Source organism: Bufo gargarizans, chromosome 1, assembly GCF_014858855.1.
Source record: "Bufo gargarizans isolate SCDJY-AF-19 chromosome 1, ASM1485885v1, whole genome shotgun sequence".
NCBI lineage: Eukaryota > Metazoa > Chordata > Amphibia > Anura > Bufonidae > Bufo > Bufo gargarizans.
In genome coordinates this window covers 587382517-587404465 of record NC_058080.1, presented here as the reverse complement: position 1 = coordinate 587404465, position 21949 = coordinate 587382517, and the positions used below count along the sequence as shown (strand labels likewise).

The following is a 21949-nucleotide window of genomic DNA, read 5'->3' as shown; positions in this document are numbered from 1 at the left end:
ACAGACTTCCCACTGAGGTGCCTTGATACAGCACTCTGGGAACAGCCTATTCGTTCAGAAATTTCTTTCTGTGTCTTACCCTCTTGCTTGAGGGTGTCAATGATGGCCTTCTGGACAGCAGTCAGGTCAGCAGTCTTACCCATGATTGCGGTTTTGAGTAATGAACCAGGCTGGGAGTTTTTAAAAGCCTCAGGAATCTTTTGCAGGTGTTTAGAGTTAATTAGTTGATTCAGATGATTAGGTTAATAGCTCGTTTAGAGAACCTTTTAATGATATGCTAATTTTTTGAGATAGGAATTTTGGGTTTTCATGAGCTGTATGCCAAAATCATCAATATTAAAACAATAAAAGGCTTGAACTACTTCCGTTGGTGTGTAATGAATCTAAAATATATGAAAGTCTAATTTTTATCAGTACATTACAGAAAATAATAAACTTTATCACAATATGCTAATTTTTTTAGAAGGACCTGTATATGTCCTTCTTTTTATATATATATATATATATATATATTTCTAGCGTGATGCATTCTTTATGGTGAAAATTCTGGAGAAAACAATTTATATATTTGGTGCAAATCAAAAGGCCATTGTTTTTAGCGCATTTTACATAATTCTGGTGCCACATGCTTAGTAAATGTCCCCCATTGTATTTTAAAGGAAACCTGTCACCAGTTTTATAGTGTCCTAACTAAGGGCAACATAAATAAGTGACTGATTCTCTTAGCAAAATGCTGGGTCACTTTCTTTAATTGACCCAGTCAATCTGCCAACATCTTGTATTGGAAAGTTCCAGCTGAAAATGATGAGTCATGAATATTCATGAGCTCCTGACTCTCCCCGCCTACCTGCTGCTGATTGACAGTTATTTTCCATATGAATCAGCAGCAGGTGGGCAGGGGAGTGGCTATAGCTCTGAATTAAATATACACTGGACTCACTGACATCATGCTGGACTCAAATCATCTCATTAGCATGCGGCATCTTTGTGTGTATATTATGAGGTAACCATCTGTCACACCAGTAAGTGAATACATCTAAGGCACTTTTTAGTAGTTAATGATTGTATATAATTAGTTAGATTATAATCAAATATCCACATGACAGGTTCCCTTTAAGTTAGTGGCAAATTTTGGTCAGTATATTTTGTCCTTATAAAAATCCAAAATTTAATGAAAATGTGCCATTTTTAAAATTAGAATTTCTCAGCTTTAAAGGCATATAGTCATATCTCACAAAATAGTTCATAATTAATATTTCATATATGTCCACTTTATGTTGGCATCATTTTTTAAATGTGCTATGTAGTTTTCACTTTTTTTTTTTTTCATTTTTATAAAGGTTAAACAGGAGAAAAAGCACATCTGAAATAGTTACGTAAAGTTTCCAGAGTATGGAAATACCCCATATGTGGCCCAGAAAGAAAAGAGCGCCATTTGGTTTTTAAACATAGATTTTTCTGGATTGTGCACCATGTCGAACTTTAAAGACCTCTGAAATAAGAAATAACCCTATTTTTTAATCTATACACCGAAGGAATTCAGCTACGGGTGTAGTGATGGTTTTTACACCACCGTTCTTTTTCTCAGAATTCATTAAGGGTCCATTCACACGTCCGTAGAATGGGTCCGCATCCGTTCTGCAATTCTGCAGAACGGGTGCGGACCTATTCATTCTCAATAGGGACGGAAAGGATGCGGACAGCACAACATTTTCGGTCCGCGGCTCTGTACTTACAGTCCGCGGCTCCCAAAATAAATAGAACATGTCCTATTCTTGTTCGCAATAGTGGACAAGAATATGCATTTCTATACGAGTGCCGGTCCGGTGTATTCCGGATCCGCAATACACTATGGACGTATGAATGGACCCTAAGGGTGCATTAACATGACCGTAAGTGTTTTGCGGTCCACAAATTTCAGATACCGGCCATGAGCGTTCCATATTTTGTGGACCGCACATGGCCAGACGCTATATAGAAAATGCCTAATCTTTGTCCGCTTGCAGACAAGAATAGGACGTGCTCTATATTTTTTGCATGGCCGTGAAACGGAACAACGGATGCGGACAGCACACCGTGTGCTGTCTGCATCTTTTGTGGCCCCATTGAATTGAATGGGTCTGCACCCATTCCGCAAAATAGCAGAACGGATGCGGACCCAGAATTACAGTTGTGTAAATGCACCCTAACATTGGACTGTGAAAAAGAAAATTAATTTTTTTTTCCAATAGTACATTGCTTTAGCCCTAGATTTTTTATTTTTACAAGGTGTAAGAAGGTACAAGGAATCATCGTGGATGATAGGTACGTGTCACCGAGGTTCCTGGCCTCGGTGGAGTAAGAGCCGGGTTTTTATGTGCCAGCAGCAGTTGTAGAAATGCCTATTCTTGTCCGCAAAACGGACAAGAATAGGACATGCTATATATTTTTTTCCATTGTGTGTGAACTACCGTATTTTTCGCCCTATAAGACGCACCGGCCCATAAGACGCACCTAGGTTTTTGAGGAGGAAAATAAGAAAAAAAATATTTTGAACCAATAGGTGTGCTTTTGGTGGGTTTTGAACTAATTGTGGTCTGTGGATGGCGCACTGTTATGGGGGATCTGTGGATGGCGAACTGTTATGGGGGATCTGTGGGTGACGTACTGTTATGGGGGATCTGTGGGTGACACTTATGGGGGATCTGTGGGTGACACTTATGGGGGATCTGTGGGTGGCTCTTATTGGGGTCTCTGGATGGCACTGTTATGGGGGATCTGTGGATGGCGAACTGTTATGGGGGATCTGTGGGTGACGTACTGTTATGGGGGATCTGTGGGTGACACTTATGGGGGATCTGTGGGTGACACTTATGGGGGATCTGTGGGTGGCTCTTATTGGGGTCTCTGGATGGCACTGTTATGGGGATCTGTGTATGACACGGTTATGGGGGGGGGGATCTGTGGATGACACATATATAGCATCTTATGCTATGTGTCATCCACAGATCCCCTCCATAACAGTGTCCCTGTAGTGAATGAGCCTCAATACAAGGGCTGGGGGCCGGCATCTGCATTTATAATGACAGCGGGGCCCGTGCAGTGACTGTATTCTACTACACGGGCCCCGCTCACTGTATAATCCTATCTGTATTCTGTAATGGTTAATTGTGTATATACCGGTAATTGCATAATCAGCGCTACTTACAACTACAAGCGTTCGGTAGGTAGCAGAGAGGAGGCAGGCCGGGAGGACAGGCGGGCGGCGCGTCACTCACTATGTCACACGCCTGCGCCGCCCACTTTATGAATGAAGCAGGCGGCGTGGGCGCATGACGTAGTGACTCACGCTGCCAGCGCCCGTCCTCCGGACGCTGCCAGATCCGTCTGTGCAGATCCATGACAGATCCACACCAAACGTGAAAGTAGCCTAAGATGTAAGTGTAGTGATAAATCTGGCCCTGTGTGTTTAGCCCCAAAAATAAAGACCAGGCAGCACACTCACATGAAAAAAGCTGAAGCGTTTATTCACCCATGCGGGAAGTGCGACGTTTCAGCTCTATAATGGAGCCTTTCTCAAGCAGCAAGTGGAAGTGAATACAACATATTTATACAAAAAGTGCAGGTGCATCAGAAAAGCAATTAATAAGTAATCATACAAAAAATAATACAAAAAAGTGTGTGTGTATATATATATGTATAGTGCAGAATATCCATATGTGAACATGATTCCAAATATGGATAGTCATACATGATTGTCAGAGCATGAGGATACAAAGTGAATAGTGTAATATACATGAAATCAATACATTCATATTAGTGAAGCAAACGACCCTCACGTGTAATAAATCAATATGAATAGGTATCATTAGTTAGCCAAGTGGGAGGAGACCCACCTAATTATAGTTATACTATACTATACACACGCCTTGTGTGTTTACCCCGCTATGGCCAAAAGTGTGAAGACTAGACTACCTATGGGAACTGCAAGAAAAAATAAATAAAGGAAAAAGTCTCATACTTAAAAAATTGAAAGGTGTCACAATGGTGTATAAGATGAGGAGCGAGGTGGGCAGGGCCCCTAGCTATTTAACTGTTTGAAGGCAGACATTTCTGATGCTGGCACTGCCTGACATCTGGATGGAGTGGCTCTAGGGTCGGCCCTGTCATCTGCATAAATAAATACTTCCTGGGTCCAGTAATATAGCCGATAGTGTAGTTATTTATACATAAGCTGTAGGAACCTAATACCGTTCTGTGAAGGAGGTAACAGTGTCATGCTGCAGGAAGGACCTCGGCCTCAGGAGACTCTTGGATGGATGAGAAATCTTCTTTATGTTTTTAAAGGGAAGCCTAGCTTTATATCACAGGCTGTGCTACATGGTTGCATTAGTATTGTATATTTTACTTGCCTTTTATTAGATGTGCATAGTCCGAGATCATGCATTTTTACATGCATAATAAGCTAGGACTAACCAAAGTGAAGTACCAGTCGGGTGTGCAGGAATGTATTAAGTTGCACAACCAGATGTAACCATTTTGCAGTGGCTGCCGCAATATTATTGCATGATATTTCCACTACATTACAAATCGACCTAGATCATTTCCAACGGCTGGTGTCCTTGCATAGTTGAAGAAAAAGCGGTGCTACACAAGGCAGAGTTGTGGGCATGGGGCTGAAGTCTCACATAGTCCCAGCAACCTGATACTATAGAGCCAAAGGCAATAAGCGTGCCGCCCTATGGTGGTTCTGTACATTGCTATATTATGGAGGTATTCTCCAATAGCAGGAAAGGGGAGAATACCTCCATAATACAGCAATGTGTTATTTTAATTTCCTGATTCATGAAATTGGAGGCTTTTGGGGGAACAGTAGGGCCCCAGAGACCACTGTGGGTGCCGTATTAACCAGATAAGGCACAGAGCTGTAATAAAATAGTGGACACAAGCCCTAAAGCTGCAGCACTATTCTTCCTGACGAAACCTGGTAGGCCCTTTTATAAGTCAGTGAGGCCCATCGGGCATTTGGTGCAATAATCATGTCAGGGATCTGGCAGAGCGTTATAGCCTCCATTATAAATGGAAATTGCAACAGTAGTGTGAACAGAGCCTGATATATTGTGTAATATGGACTGCACCATATTGCAAGCAAAACAACTCCATACTGGGTAACATCATAACTCCCAACTATCCTAGATCAGTGGGATAGTCCCGGAATCTGGCAGCTGTCCCACGGTCCCGGGAGGGCTGTGGCATATCGCCAATTCAACTGTATCTGTGTCTGACATAATCATGCCTGCTGACCAGGAAAGCTCCCAGGGAGAGACTCATACCCCGGCCTGTGCTCTCTCCTGCTCAGCTCAGCAGGTGTGATGACACATCACGCCTTCCTGCTGGGGAGAGCATAATGTTCTCTATTCATGGGGGGAATGGGGCTAGGTGAGTATTACTTTTCAGTTTTATTAACACTACAGGGGCTTCACTACTGTAAGGGGGCACTAAAGGGGCATTCAACTATGTAGAGGCACTAACAGAGCTTTCTTATAGTGGGGGTATGGGGCATGCTACTGTGTGGGGGCACTAACAGGGCATTCTACTGTGTGGAGGAAATAAGGGGGAATAACTACTGTGTGGGGGCACAAAGGATTGGGCATGCACAGATACATACATGCAGAGTTAGAGACATGGCATAGTGTGCAAAGATTTGCTGTGCGCTGCTGCTGTTGTCCCTCCTTGGGCTTTTCAAATGTTGGGAGGTACGGGTAAAGTAACTTGGATCCAGGGGCGGACTGGCTATAGACCCTACAAGGAAGTTTCCTGGTGGGCCGACTGAGCCCTCCTCACAGCCACTCAGGACAGTCATACAGTTGAGTACTGTGGCAAGGGGCGGCAGTATTTTGTGCTGCACTGTGGTATTTGGTTGTGCTGGAGCAGTATTTTGTGCTGCACAAGAGTGTTTGGTTCTGTTGGGTTGGTATTTTGTGCTGCACAGGAGTGTTTGGTTCTGTTGGGGCGACAGTATTTTGTGCTGCCATACAGTATTGCTGGCCACACATACTTCTGCTATCCCTATCGACTTGTGTTGCCCTGCACCTTCTGTCAGTTTGGCACTGCCTAAAACATGGGGCCACTTTTAGTTTTTTTTCCAGGGCCACTTTAAAGAGGACTTTTCATCAGTTTAGCCATAGTCTAATTATGGTCTTACCTTACAGGGCGGCCCCCACTGATGCCATGGCACTTTTTTTCCCAAAGACCCCCCCGTTCGTCCGCCCTTGGCCACGTTGATTTTGGCGCCTTATATTATAATGAGCCGACTTGGTTATACTAGGCGGAGACATGCAGTTTCGCTGGGGGTGGTTCTGTTCTCCTTGGCTGTGAGCACATCCAATCAGAGGGCACCGCTATTAGCCAGGGAGAATGAGCTCCTCCCTGGCTAAGAGTGGTGCGCTCTGATTGGATGCGCTCACAGACAGGGAGAAGAGAACCACCCCCAGTGAAACTGCATGTCTCCGCCTAGTATAACCGAGTCGGCTCATTATAATATAAGGCGCTGAAATCAACGGGGCCAAGAGCAGACGAACTAGGGGGTCTTTGAAAAAAAAAAAAGGGCCATGGCATCAGTGGGGGCCGCCCTTTGAGGTAAGAGCATAATTAGACTATGGCTAAACTGATGAAAGTTCCTGCTCCTGCTTGGATTGTATGTATTTCCCCCTACAGAATACAGTTATTAATATGGCACCCAACTGATTATGCCTAAAATCCTGCATATACATGGGTAGATTGACCATAGACCTTACAGGGAAATTTTTCGGTGGGCCAATGCCAGGGGGCCGCCTGAGCCCTTCCCACGGCTGGCCAGTGGAAGTTTTTGGGGATGTATTTTGTGGTTGACCGTGGTATTTGGCTCTGTTGGGGTGGTATAATGTGCCACACTATGGTATTGTTGGCCCACCTACTTGTGTTGGCTCTGCCTTCCATCAATTTGGACCCCACTACTAAAGGGGCCACTTTTAGTTTTTTTTTCCAGGGCAACTTTGTTACCAGTCCGCCCCTGTGAAATATAGGAAAATACAGGGTGCAGCAGTTAACCTCTGAGTGGCTGCTGCTTTTTCTTTCTGACAGCCTAGTAATGAGTCAGAACAGAACGATGCATTTTTTATGAAGTGGCTATTATTAAAAGCGCGCTGTTCCCTCATTTCACAGGCAGGGGGCAGCAGAGCGGAGGGCTGACACATGTCAGGAGTAGAAATCAGGACGATTCTGCCTTTATTACGTGACCCAATTTCTCATCAGCCGCCCCCACAGATTTAGCGTCTCTATAATTACAAGAGTCGCATGTGCTCCGCTCGTCTGCACCGTGCACAACAAGTTCCCGCGTTCCGTGGAGAAGACGCGCTCGGTCCGCCTGGAGAACCATAACACGGCCAGTCGTACTTTTACACGACGCACCTATGTACTAAGTAGGTAGCAGCTGCACGCCGCGCACATTCCATTACAACGTGTGACCACTTTGCTCTGGCAGTTTTTGGGTTAACAAATAACCAATGGGCTAAAAATAGCGTAGAGACTTCAGAATGTCACTGAACGGGGAGGAGCCCGCGGCCTCACGTGGGCTCCAAAAATGTAATAACATAGGAAGCACGCACTTCCCTATTCTAAACGACCAGACCAATCGAGCGCGCAGCCGTGGATTTTTAACGGTTGACCTGCCAACGGTTTCTCTGCGTTCGGCTTCTTCTGCCTTGAGAGTCTGTTCTCCGAGCGCTGGAGGTTCCATTTTTTTTCTTCTTTATCAGTAAACTCTCCCTGAGGAGGGATGGGGGCCGCGAAGGGTCAGAAAGGTGTGCTTGAGCCGTGCGCGGAGCACTGACAGAAGTGAAAGAGCACCAGCCGGAGACGAGCGGGAAGTGCCTGATGCGGGACCCTGCCCCCCGACCCGCTGTGACAGGAGCCCCTCCCCTGCCCCGCATGCACTGACGAGGACACCCCTTCGCATCCTGCCAGCACTTTCTTTCTCCCCCCGCAGCCTTCTTGACTCGCCAACTCACTTTGACAGGTGTCGCCTCCCTCCCCGCACTTTTCCTGTGACAGGACCGGGACCCCCGCCCTCGCCTTCCAGCAGGAGTTTCTCTCAGAGTTGCGCCCATTGTGCGGTAAGACTTGGGGGGGCTCCGCTCTCATTGCCGTCCCGTGTGGACACCTGGTTTGTGTGCTGCCATTAACCCCTTGCTTCCTGCCAGCCGCCTGGCTTACTCATCTCTGCATCACAGTGTGAGGGTGGCTCATAGTCATGCGATTGGAAGTGAGGAATTTGCCAATTATAGCCGGAGTGAGTCACTCAGGTGCCATCCACTGGCTGTGTCACCGCTCGGTGCTGCAGGATGGTAGGTACCTGTGTGCTGGCCACCTAGCGCTCCCCTTGTGGGGTTTCTTCTTCTCCTCATATGCATAATGATACTGTGCCCAAAGATGACTTCATCTCTTCCAAGAGTTCTCTGTAGCCTGTGCCTCCCAGTAGCCTGACGACATGCACGGTGCTGGGCACAGATCAGGGCACGCTCGGGGTGAGTGACATTTATTGTGGCATCTTGACCTTTTTTTCTTGCAGTAGTTAAAGGGACGGTGCGGTTGAATGTGATCTATTGCTCCCTGTTATCAGGTCTCTTCGGTGTACGCCTTTACCGGACCTCTCCAGAGATGTGGGTCTTAGAGCGTCTGTTGGCATGCATGAGCGGAAAGGAGGTTAGGGGCTACTTCTATTAGTTTTACTTTTATAGGGTTTAGACTTGAGTGTGGTGTGGACTGAAGGCGCACGGACCCTCGCTGAGTCCTCTCAGCCTGGGTTAAAGGGACTGGCCCATGAATAGTACTGGTTGTCAGGGAAGGTGGTACATGTATGATCACTGCGACCATCACAGAGCGTAATGGGGGTCCAGGGTCCCCCATTTGACTGGAGCAGTGGTCACACATCAGCATATGCAGGGCTGGCCAAATGGGGAAGAAAGTGGCATGTGAGACTCTTTACTATCTCTAACTGGCAAAGAAGGGTGTCATCTCAAAATGGCATGTATGGGGCGGGAACACTAAATACCCTCATTTCAGATGTTATGTGTCATTGGCTATCCTTTTAAGGGGAATCGGTCGTTATTGTGACCTCACCGGGGCAGACACTCTGATTTCAGCATTCTGCTTTTGTGAGATATTACTGTATAATGTGGGCAGGACACTCTGGAGAAGAGTCCGGCTTATTCGCCGGCTCCTGCTCCACCACTTCTCATACATTTTAATGCTGTACGGAACAGGGGGTATTCCCATCTCGGACAATGGGGGCATATCGCTAGAATATGGCCCCATTGTCTGATAGGTGCGGGTCCCACCTCTGGGGCCCACACCTACAACGAGAACGAAGCGCTGTAGCTGGAGGATACCGGATTTCCCGGGGTCCGTCCACCACCAAACGCTGCTCCCATAAAAGTGAATGGGAGCATAGCGGACATGCGCGGACCATGTTCCCATTCATTTCTATGGGGCAGACGGCAATAGCCGAGCCAGTGCTCGGCTATTTTCGGTGGCCCCATAGAAATGAATGGAGGGCGGCTGCTCTGTTCTCATTGTAGAGAATGGGACCCGCACCTATCAGACAATGGGGGCAAGAACTGGCTTCAGACGTGATGCGTCTTCGGGTAGACGTCATTGCTGAAGCCAGTCTTTGGCTGCAGCTGCTCAAGTGGCCAGAAGAAAGCCAGCCAGGGACTTAAGATGGAGGAGCAGGAGACAGCATGCAGAATTGGAGAAGGCACACATGAATCTTTCAGGAGGCTATGGGCCTCCAGTTCATAGCTTTTAATATTTTTGGAAAACTCCTTTAAACTAAACGAGACCAAGCCTTGAAAGCAGATTGCATGTGATAAGACGTTCCTGGAATGGCGGAATCTAGAACCGTGTGGCCTTTGAGCTGTGATCTTGGGGAGCTCTTCTGCAGAGACTGGTGTGCTACGTGTTTGTTGTCAATGTTGCATCTATTTACTATGACACCGAGCCCCCTTCATACATTGCGCGCCATGACTATGGACGACTCGGGATACCTGTGAAAATGCTGCTCCTCGACGTGTGAAGCAAAGTTGAATTGTTTTTCACTTAGTAACAGAAATCACACTTGTGAATGTGTTAATTTGAATTGGTGGCTGAAAATAGTAGCGGTGATGTAACCATCCTTGACTTCTAGCAGCTGCCGTTCCTCGCCGTCTTTTCATCATTGGCGCATCTATTCAGCTTCTTTCTTTTAGATAAACCAAAGATGTTCAGCAAGAGATCGGTGTAAGGCCTCTTGCACACTGCCGTTGTGGTTCCGTTCTGTGCGGTCCACGTCCATGCGGCGGCCGGGACGGATCCAGACCCATTCAACTTGAATGGGTCCGTGATCTGTCTGTTCCGCAAAAAGATAGAACAAGCTCAGTTTTTTTTTTTTTTGCGGAACGGAAGCACGAATCGGAACCCCACGAAACTCTGTAGTGCTTCCGTGGGGTTCCGTTCCGTGCTTCTGTTCTGCACCGCATCTCCGGATTTGCAGACCCATTCGAGTGGATGGGTCTGCATCCGTGATGCGGAATGCACACGGCCTGTGACTCGTGTATTGCGGAACCGCCGTATGCGGCCCTCAATACGGCCATGGAACCACAACGGTCGTGTGCAAGAGGCCTAATTCAGAGATGTTACAGAAAGTTTTGCTACTGAAGGTCCGTTCCAGTCATCTGGATGGGGTTCTTTAGATTGCAAGCCCCATTGAAGAGAAGGGCACCGCAACAGATCTGCCGTGTGTGAACTCGCCCATGCTATCTTGCTGTTGATGGAGAATGATTGCTATCCTTGTATTATATGAATGCATGGGTGGCACCAGAGATACAGCTCGAAGCTCCTGGGCCTCCAACAAAGTCTTGATGTACAAATATTCCTCTGTGTGGTTGACAGCTTTCTCATCGTCTTTCAGGTTAGGCCAGCTTCACGTCATTTTATTTAGGCAGGCGGATCTGTTATGCGTCCCATAGACTTCTATTATGACGGAATGCCTCCTAAAGGCCTTCAGTTATGCATTCCGTCATAGAATTTCCTTATGGCCCGTGGTATCGGAATCCATTGCGGAATTGTAATAAAACGGAACTGGAATTAGCTCATCCCTGTACTAGAGCCTTCAACAGCCTGTGTGTCTGTGCCTCTGTCTCCCTCCATCAGCTCACCCTTCCCTCCTCCCCTCTCCATAGACTTCTATGGGCAACAGCAGTTTTGTCTCACAAGATGGAATTTGCCTGTGAATTGAAGGAGTTGTCTGATTTCATTAAGGCTTGGCCTGAAATAAATGCAGTGGTATTTACTTGCAGATCCAGCGCCGTCACGCCAGTTCTACTGGGTAGGTTCTGTTTATTTCAGGCTTCAGTGGGTACACATGGCATTTTTGGCAGTTGTAATGTGATCAGATGGTTTTTACCTCGTTTTGTAGAGTTTTTTTTTTTTGCCTCTGACATCCATTTGTTTTTTACCTTGTTTGAAAAATGTATGTGCTTTTTTTTAAATAGCGATATACAAAGGAAGTGACATCAGAGGGGTACATAGTTTCCTCTTAAAAACACAAAACTTGCTTTGATAAAAGCCAAAAAAAATGCACTGGCCCCCATTTCGTTCGTCCCCATAGGGAATGTGCTGCACTGAAACTATTATTTCTTATGCCGGGAGGTACTATGGGGGGCCAGTATATGTACTGGTGGGGGAGGGCACTATGGGGGCCATTATATTTCCCTGGGGGGGGGGGGTTGGGAGCCATTATCCTAGGGGGGCTATCTGGGTCATTATCCAATTATCCATAATGGGGGCACTACAGGATTGGGGTTTTGGGGTTTAAAAAAAGAGAAAAAGAAAATGAAATTCATCATTTCTTAATGTCCATTTTTTGCAGCCCTTAAAAAAGGCAACTGATGCAAAACAGCTGTTGAAAAGAAAAAAAAGGACAGAAAATGGATGCTTGCATTGATGCAAAATGGCCATGAAAAACTGACAGTTTATCTGTTTTTAACGGTTGTTTTTTTTTTGTTTTAATTTTTTTTTCAGTTGTGTGAATATAGCTTTCGTTTTTACACACTTGGCTGTGTTACAGCTTTCTACATATGGAGCTGATCCCGGCACATACGTTCAGAAAGACCTTAAAGATTGAAACCTATTTGAATAGTAAGGGCTAAAAATGTTTTTATACCAAGTTTAACCCATTGGGGGCTATTTATCAAACTGGTATAAAGTAGAACTGGCTTAGTTGCCAATAGCAACCAATCAGATTCCACCTTTCATTTTTCAGAGCTCCTTTGGACAATGAAAGGTGGAATCTGATTGGTTGCTGTGGGAAAAACAGGGAAACTAAGCAAGTTTTTGTTTACACCAGTTTTGATAAATTCCCCCCCCCCCCCATGTGAATCCATTCTAGTGCCGGATCATTGTTAGGGTTTCTGAGGACGTCCCCTGTTTTAGGTGGTTTTATATGTGTGCGCCCTGTTAGTTGGTGAGTGGCATGGGCCGTATTTCCCGATCAGGGACTTCTGTGTACCTCATTTGTCTTGAATGTTATTACACCGTGGTATTTACTGCTTTTATATTAACCAGTCAATCGCTGTCATTCCATTCCTATCATTTAGTGTGTCATGTATGTTTATGGCTTTTCTTTTTACTTATTAGACGCTTTATTTTTCTCTTTAAACTGTCCTCTCGCTTCCTTGTAGCTTTTAGTCACGAGAGTGCCTACAGTTTGTCTCTGAGAAGGAACTTTCTGTGTACTAAAAAGAGGAAAAAAAGTAAAATGCAGGAAGTTGTCTGAAGTGGGGGAAACGGAGCATCAAAGCGAAGTAGTAGTGAAACTGCAGGCTGACCTCTCGCTGCAGCTCTGGAGAGGCTAGAGGGAAGACCCTGCAGCTGCTTCAGGCCAGAAATAAAAGGAACATGAAGTGAGGTGTGGCTGCGCTGGATCCATAGCACTTCCTTTCTTCTACGTCTGGTAAGACATTGCCCAACAGAACAGGCCTGCAGATCCTGATAAGATTGGCCCATGTGCTGTGCACGACCGTGGTGGCTGAAGGGAATACTTTCTGGGTCATTTTCCACCTCGTACAGTTATGTTAATTGTCTAATACACTTTTTCCGGATTATAAAGTAACATGCTGTAGCTTACTGTGATTGTCTTCAATGTAACGTACGGCTTCTGACAGGAGGCGGTTTTATTCGCAGCTGTAGGACATTTGCAGCTGCTTTACTTTTCTGGGTGTGTCGGATACAATCTGCTGATCTGTACAAATACTTTCCACCTTATGTTGTTTTTAGACTGTAAGCTGCTATTTGCTGTTGATGACCTTTACTTGTACTGTAACCAGTTATCTTCACGTACACCGAGAACCTCTTTAAAGGGATTTCTTGGTACTAAGATGTTGATACAATTACACGCGCCGACTGAGCAGGCAATTATTGAGGAGAAAATGTTCCTTTCCAATAATTGCCTGCCCGTCAGAAGATATGAGAGCTGCATTTCCATGCAGCAATCGCCTCCATAGCCCTGGGACAAGCGATGGCTACTGCATCATACAGATTCATTATTTCTGGGCAGTGACCAGATGAGTTAGGTGTCCGCATGAACGCTGAATTCACTAGATGTGCAAGCGTTTGCTCATCCGTTGGGTGATCGCGGCACCTTTACATGGGCTGATTATCGGGAAAGAGCGCTCGCACGGACGTTCATTCCCAATTGGCACAATAATAGTTCCATGTCAATGCGCCTTAGGTCATCAATATCAAAAAATTAGAGTGTCCCACTTGACACCCCAACTGATTACCTATTTCAGACACCCTCCAAAATGGCGCTGAAGAATGAGGTTCTGTCCACTGTGTAGTGGCCATGTTGGGGTACTGTAGCTCGGCTCCCATTAGAGTTATTGGAAGCTGCAGTATGCTAGTGCTGGAAACGACACAGTGGATATTCCCTTCTGGCCAATGTATACCCTCCGGTGCTGCCCGAAACGGCTCCACCTCTGCCACACTGATGCTGCTCTGCACTTGCAGTCCCTGACGCTGGACGCATTGGGTGAGATTTATCAAGACAGGCGCTTTCTGTACCTGCGCTGCCGGAGGATGCGCCTCATTTATGGTAAGGCACATGCCTCGTCCTAAATTAGGCCCATTCTCCTGCAGTCCATGCACCTAATCGGAAATCTATGACAGCTCTGAGCTGATGTAGATTTCTGGCTTCATTTACACCAGAAGACTGGCATAAATGAAGATAAAGTTGTTGCAGCGGCTGGCCACGCTCCCTTCCCCGCTCCTTGCCACACCCCGTTTCAGAAAAGTGGCGAGGGCGGCGAAAGTGACTTTTTAACACCACTTTTCAGACGCACAGGGAATGCTAAATCTGGGTGGATGTTATAAGAGGGCATCAGCAGGGGGTGTCAGAACAAGTATATAACTGCAGTATGTACAGAGGAGCGTCCCTGGAGCTGCAGGGTTTGTATTGTCTGCTTTTTAAACCCCGCATTCTCCAGTTCTGCTGCTACGGTATGTGTTGTGTATCTTGTTCTGAGAGTCAAGGGCATCTTGATAAACTGAGATTCTGGTTTCACGAAAGAAGCGGTTGTACTTAACTAGAAGAACTGCCGAGGTTTGTGCACTAGTGACCTTTGCACACACGGTCCTTGTCGTGCATTTTCTTATGTCGGTCATGTATCCATAACTTTCGTAGCTATTAAAATTTCATCTTCATAGTGCACTAGCACATACATTGTGTAGTGACTGCACTTGGTATTGCCGTTCCATCCCGTCCACTTAAATGGGACTGAGCTGCAAAAAGGCCAAATGACCAATGGATGTGACCTCACCGGCAGAGGAAGTGGCCACAGCACTTGCCTATCCATCCATATTTAAAGGGTTTGGCCCGTCTCATATATTGGGGGCATATTGCCACCTCTCGGACCCACACCTATTTCTAGAATGGAGCCTGCAAGGTGAAGGAGAGCGGATTGTGTATTTGTGACCGCCCCCCATTCATTTCTATGGGACTGCCGAAAATAGCCGAGCAATGAAAGGAGGGCAGCTGCGAATGCACGGTACACTCTCCTTCACTTTGTAGGCTTCGTTTTAGAGATAACTGTGACCAGCACCTATTAGATATTAGGGGCATATCCTAGTGATCTGCTCCCAATGTATGAGATGGGCCAACCCCTTTAAGTCCTGTACATCCCCCTTTAATTTCAGCATAGATTGTACCTAAGTGAGCACCCCTCGTATCAGTGTAATATAGAGTAGGTTTAGCTGCTTTGTGGTTTGCCCAAGGTGCCACAGGGGAAAACATGGAAAACATAATTTTAAAAGGGGGAGTTTACTTAGTTTTTTGGTTATGTCATCAGAAAATGACTGTTTATCCCATTGATGCCATAACTTTTTTTTTTTTTTTTTTACTGTTCACGTAGCAGTATGGGGGCTTGTTTTTAGCTGGACAAGTTGTACTTTCTAATGGCAACATTTTAAAGGGGTTGTCCTACAAAATATACTTTAAGATTTTCAAACCAGCACCTGGCTCTGAATACTGTTATTACATTTAATTAAAAATTTAGCATAGCCACTAAGTTATTCAATAAAATGTATTTGTATAGCGCCACCTGCTGTTAGTTTTATTTTCTTATTTCTCTGACCTGCTCACTAAGATGGCCGCACATGCTCAGTTTCATCCTTCAACTGCCTCCTGAGCTGTGATAGGAAGAGCATGGACACGCCCCCTCAGCTGCAGCAGAAAAGACACTCCCCTTGAGCTGACAGCTTAATGTAAATCTAGCCGAGCAATGAATGTGGAGATCTCTGGTTCTAGCTTTGTTAGAAAGAGACTGTCATGTACTATATGATGTCTGATTTGCATTTTTTAAATTAGTCGTGGGATAACTTCTTTAATGTTCCATACACTGTATTGTGAAGCTGAAAATGAATGGCTACAACTCAATTACGCCATTGTTTATGGGTTTAATTTTTATAGCCTTTACTGTGCAGTAAAAATTGCACATGACCTTTATTCTGCTGGTTGGTACCTATGGTGTTCACTTTATTAAAATATATGAAAGCATTTTTTTTTTTTTTTTTTAGGCATGTTATCTTTTATTTCTAACACGAAGAAAAGGGGGTTAATAAAAAATGTTCTTTTTTAAATTATGAAAAAAAAACAAAACTTTTTTTTTTTTTTTTGCCACTCGAGGGCCTAAAGTCTTTGCTCAAATCATAGAATGAACTGAGCCTGTGGAAGGAAGTGGTTTTGCAAATCACTTACGGTACCTGTCCGGAGAGCCATTGTTTCCACCCTCTGGCCGTGTAAACGATTTCTTAGGCTAGGGCTACACAGCGACATGTCGCGTGTCTTCTTGTCACAGGAAAGTCATGCAACATTTTTATTTTTTATATACTGCGACATGACAGTTGCAAAAAATCCATCCAAGTTGGATTTTTGTGCGACTGTCCCATTGCAGCATGTTGCAGTGCGACACCATTGACTGTCGTTGCAAAAAATGTTGCGTGACAGTGTAGTTGTACCCTTCTTGTCACGCGACATGTCTGCTTATAGCTGATAGACATGTTGGGGAAAAGACCCTTGGGTCACATCCATCAGAAGACATGTAGGCTGTTACCATACTGTTATCTATATGATGGGGAAAGCACGGCCTGAAGAGATTTTAATGTTATGATAGTAAATCTGATGGAAATAAGGCTACTTTCACACCAGCAGGGCTCAGCAAAAACTCTTCCGTTACTGATAATTAGGGATGAGCGAATTGATTTCAGATGAAACATCCGAAGTCGAATTGCATAAAACTTTGTTGCAATACTGTATGGAGCAGGAGCTCCGTACAGTATTAGAATGTATTGGTTCCAATGAGCTGCAGTTATTACTTCATAAATTAAATTGTACTGTAAAAAGCCATTTCCCGAACTCTGGTTCGGTTCCAAGGTACCACATTAACTTAAGCTTGTCAAGGCCAATACATTCTAATACTGTACAGGAGCTCCTGCTCCGTACAGTATTGGAACAAAGTTTTATGCAAATCGACTTTGGATGTTTCATCCAAAGTCTATTTGCTCCTCCCTACTGATAATACAACCATCTGCATTGATTATGAACAGATCGGGTTGTATTATCTAACATAGCCAAGACGGATCCGTCATGAACTCCATTGAAAGAGAAAACTGATCCGTCCCCATTGACTTGCATTCTGGGTCGTGACAGATCCCTCGTGCTCCACATCCTATGACGGAAAGAAAACCGCAGCTTGCTCTTCGGTATGAGAACGCAACTAAATGGAACGGAATGCATTATGGAGCATTCTATTATGTTCAGTTATGTTTTGTCTCAATTGACAGTAAATGGGGACAAAACAGAAGCGTTTTTCTCCGGTATTGAGATCCTATGACTGATCTCAATACGGGAAAATAGAAAAGCTAGTGTGAAGGTAGCCTAATTCTTGTCTGCTGATGTTCAAGTTGCCGAAAAATAGATCAGTTAAAAAAAAAAAAAAAAAAAAAAAAACTCTTACAAGAATTAGGGTACTTTTGAGATCAGTCATAGGCTCTCAATACTGGAAAATAGAAAAGCTAGCGTGAAAGTACCCTAAATCTTGGTTTTTGTAAGAGGTGTGTGTGTGTGTGTCAGTTTTTTAAACTGATCTATTTTTCTGCAACTTGAACATCAGCAGACAACACTTCACGTCTAATTTCCAGCTTCTTAATGCCGTGATGTCCTTTGAAGTCTGGCGGCGTGTGATCAGAGAGAATATACACTTGACAGTTATTTGCATCTCTGCACACAGTAGCATACTCTCCCCCCCCCCTTATCCTGCTCTTCTTTTTTTGGACTGCTTCAACTTTTGCCCCTTTAAATTGAAAAATTTGGCGCTATCTGTTGGTTTTTCTGCAGCACGGTTCATTCCAGGTTATAAAGGGAACCCTGAGCCATTATACGTCAACAGGATCTGTCATGCAAACAGTCCATACATAATGAATCAGGTTGTCCTGCCCTGCACACGGTCACTTACAGCTGTGATTTGGGTAGGAACAATGGGAACAGTGATGGTGTTTTTTCTAACTTGGAGGCCAGTTTATGCACAGTTCTTTCAGCTTCTTATCGTTCTTTAGAGACCATCTTTTGCCATTATTCCCCTGTTTTTTTATGTGCAGTGTTGTCTCTAATTTTTCTGTTCAACCGCCCTAAACAAAGGGATACTTTGGGTATGGCTAAAGGTTGGTCACCAAAGTGACGTGGACATAGCCTCAGTTATTAGGAGAGACTAGTTCCTTGATTACTTGATGTGTGTGGTGGGCAAACACATTCTATGCAGCTAGACCCTCATCCCTCATTTGTCTCCTCTTCTAGGAGAAGCTCAAAAAGTCTGAAATATGGTGTGCGCCAAAGTGTCTGAAATACTATAGTAAACCTGCCCCTCGGTCTTTCATTTTATGTGTCCTCATTTTATGATCTGTTCCTGGTTTGAGGAACATTCCCTAAAGGTGCCATTTTCAGGTGCTCATGAGACTTTCTTATTTTATACAGTACCTACCTCAATGTTTTTCCTAACAGCTACAGTAATATTTGGGGGGGGGGTACTATTTCTCCTTGTGGAGAGCGCCTTAATCGTCGTGAGGACACCTATAGTCCATACATGCTCCTCTGGAATTCTGGGAAGAAAGGGATGCAAATGAGCTCTTAACAATCTTTGCTTCTAATGCCACCAGCTAGAGTAGTAATAATGGTCTTCTGAACGCCTGCTGCTCCTGTGCCAATGCTTTTCCGAGCCCCCGTTGGTCTTTGTTTACTAAGCTCCAGTGATGTAGTGACTTCCCAACACGTGACCACTGCAGCCAGTCCCTGACCGCAGCTGTGACCACAATGGTGTTGTCACTGCTCCAGCCAGTCATTGGTTGCTGGATTTATTATTATATATTTTTTTATTTTATAGCATTTGCTGCCCTTTTGTTATTTCTTACAGGTCTGATAACTCTCCTTTTAAGGCATAAAAGATTGATTTTCTGTAAAGCGTTAATGTAGCTCATCTGGCTTCGTCTAGCCTTCATCCATATTTAACTACTAGCTTTTCATTGGAAGCCATGGTGAGCTGTTAAATCGGGCACACTCCTTAGAATATATTTATGGAAGTGTGGGACTTCTCACCAAATGTCATGATGTCATTTTTAAGCGTTGTCTCGGTCATCCAGCCCTGGAACCATCTTGCTATCCGCTCGCCCTGCGATTGCGTACATGGTTTACCACCTACGGGAGGATGCTGCTTAATTATTAAGTACAATGGTATTCTCTGGTCCCCTGGGTCCATTTCCTCCTATACTCTCTGAGATGGCGTGCTGAGCTGTCACTGCTAATCAAGTTGTTTCTCTTAGCTCTGCTCCTAAACAGGTTTGACTGCTCACTGAAGTTTAATGAGGCTCTTTGTTTCCCATAAGAAATTGGCACAGTACCAACGGTACCATATGACTGATATGTGCGAGGGCCTGAATAACTCTTCCAAAGCCCTGACGAAATAGCATTGGCTTTACAATAAGCATCCCTATCAGATATGTAAATAGTAAACTACCACACATCTAGTGGGAAACATGGCTGACAATGTAATACACACATGCTCAGTACAGCCGGTCTTCCTAGATGCTGCCAACACAATATTCCCTCTCCAAGAATAGGGCTCAGTATACATAGGTTGTCGCCCATTTCCCACCTCTTTTGTCAGATACATATTTCTTAGTTTACATCGCTAAATTGGAAAAAAAAAAAAAAAAAACACAAGGGCACAATGCGTTATGTCCTTTGGTATAAAGCCGGACCTGAACAGACCGCTACAGCTGATCTTTCTCTGAGAATTATTGCGTATTATTGTGCTGTCAGTAATGTCACTAGTTAGCGGGATGGGTGCATTCTCGTGAATGTTTGTTTGCTCTACAAAATGACCACCTCCACTATGTGTGTGCACTGGTTATACTTTAACCTTATCTAGGGAGGCTTAAATGCTGCTTTGTTTTTATAATACTTGTATGAACCCACTCACCCAAATGGTGATATGTGGGCTGACCATGTTACATTAAGAAAGATGCAAAAAGACAGAAAAATAAATGACAGTGTATGTTGCAAAAAAGCATCCTGAAAGAAACCTTGACAAAAGAACACTTTACTATGACAAATGCCCCTTGAAATCCTGTTGAAAGAAATCAAATGGGCCCTTTAACGGGGTGCTAAAACATAACTGTCACAGCTTCTAACAGTACATACAGCTGTTGGCAGTTGAAGGATGGAACTGAGCATGTGCAACCACCTCGGTAGGTGGACGTGCACATTACTATACAAACACCAGTGAGCACCACTGTAATGAACTAACTGAAGTATTTTTTTCTCACCTATGACAGCACCCCTAGAGAGACCTCCTCAGGACAGGAACCAGAAACGCCTTTTAAAGGAGGGATCATCCCCTCTATCTCCAGTTCTTTTTCCTGTCCTTAGAGGCAGGAGGGAATTGGATCCGCTGATGGAAGATTAGGATTAGAGCTGCGGGGGCCCCGGCTATTGTAAATAATGTGTAGAGGGCAGAGGTCTCGCTACATTTTGTTCTGGAAGAGTAAAAATGCTCCTCTTACCATTTTTGAGGAGTATTTTCAGCCGATGAGGAGTACGAAAGTTACAGTAATTTAAATAGTTAATACGAAGGCCTACATAACATTAAGGGGTTGCTATTTATGCAGAGAAACCATTACTAGTGCTCTAGAACTGTCTTCCGTGCATAAATAGCAAATTCAAACAATTTTAAATTTAGCCGAGGTCACTGTTGCGCTGAGGGGGTCGGTACCACTGAGGTCACTGTTGCGCTGAGGGGGGTCGGCACCACTGAGGTCACTGTTGCGCTGAGGGGGGTCGGTACCACTGAGGTCACTGTTGCGCTGAGGGGGGTCGGCACCACTGAGGTCACTGTTGCGCTGAGGGGGGTCGGCACCACTGAGGTCACTGTTGCGCTGAGGGGGGTCGGCACCACTGAGGTCACCATTGCGCTGAGGGGGTCTGTACCACTGAGGTCACTGTTGCGCTGAGGGGGGTCGGCACCACTGAGGTCACTGTTGCGCTGAGGGGGGTCGGCACCACTGAGGTCACTGTTGCGCTGAGGGGGGTCGGCACCACTGAGGTCACTGTTGCGCTGAGGGGGGTCGGTACCACTGAGGTCACTGTTGCGCTGAGGGGGGTCGGCACCACTGAGGTCACTGTTGCGCTGAGGGGGGTCGGCACCACTGAGGTCACCATTGCGCTGAGGGGGTCTGTACCACTGAGGTCACTGTTGCAGTGATTTTTGAGGTTTAAAGGGTTTGTCCTGTTCTGGGGGTAATGTGGCTGATGGGGGTTATGACTTATGAACACTGTGGCTGCTTCCTCTTATTACAGAACAGGCTGTCTCCGGTTGCTATATGTAACAGCTGTACTGTACTCCTCAGTCCTCATGACGCACGCTGGCTGCACATTAGGAGCTGTACACTACAGATAAGGGCGGGAAACTGAAACGTTGTCGGCGATACAACACTCACCATGCTGCCGGCCTTCACTTATGGGTAACTTGTGCGAAATGTGGCGTTACCGAACAGTTACTACTAGCAGGGCTGGTCCCTGACAGGGCGCACACCGCGGACGAGCACCGCTATAGCTCACATATCTATATGTGTTCATAGCCGGATTAGGCTCATACAGCATGTGAGGCTGAACAAGTTAAAACAAGGCACTGCAGCAAGGCCACTTACCCCGCCAGCGACTATCGCGTGCACCTCCTTCCTTACTTCAGAGCGGTGTGCCATAAGCTCCGGCAGCCTGCTCAAACTGACCAATCGCTAAGCTCCTTACTGTAAGGAGCTTTGTCATTGGTTGTTTCAGGCAGCAGCCACA

General features: G+C 45.3%; 1 protein-coding gene across 3 annotated transcripts in view; it reads left to right on the top strand.

Annotated features, from left to right (window-relative positions):
• Positions 1 to 7090: 7090 nt before the first annotated feature.
• The window catches only part of TAOK3 (TAO kinase 3), a 195499-nt gene continuing 180640 nt past the window's right edge, over positions 7091 to 21949 (top strand). The window contains exon 1 of one of the 3 annotated variants that reach the window (XM_044275825.1): positions 7091 to 7439. The gene's annotated coding sequence lies outside the window, so the exon portion shown is untranslated. Of the gene's footprint in view, positions 7440 to 7492; positions 8133 to 21949 lie in introns of those variants that run through there. The other 2 variants (XM_044275823.1, XM_044275827.1) reach the window with 2 other exon arrangements.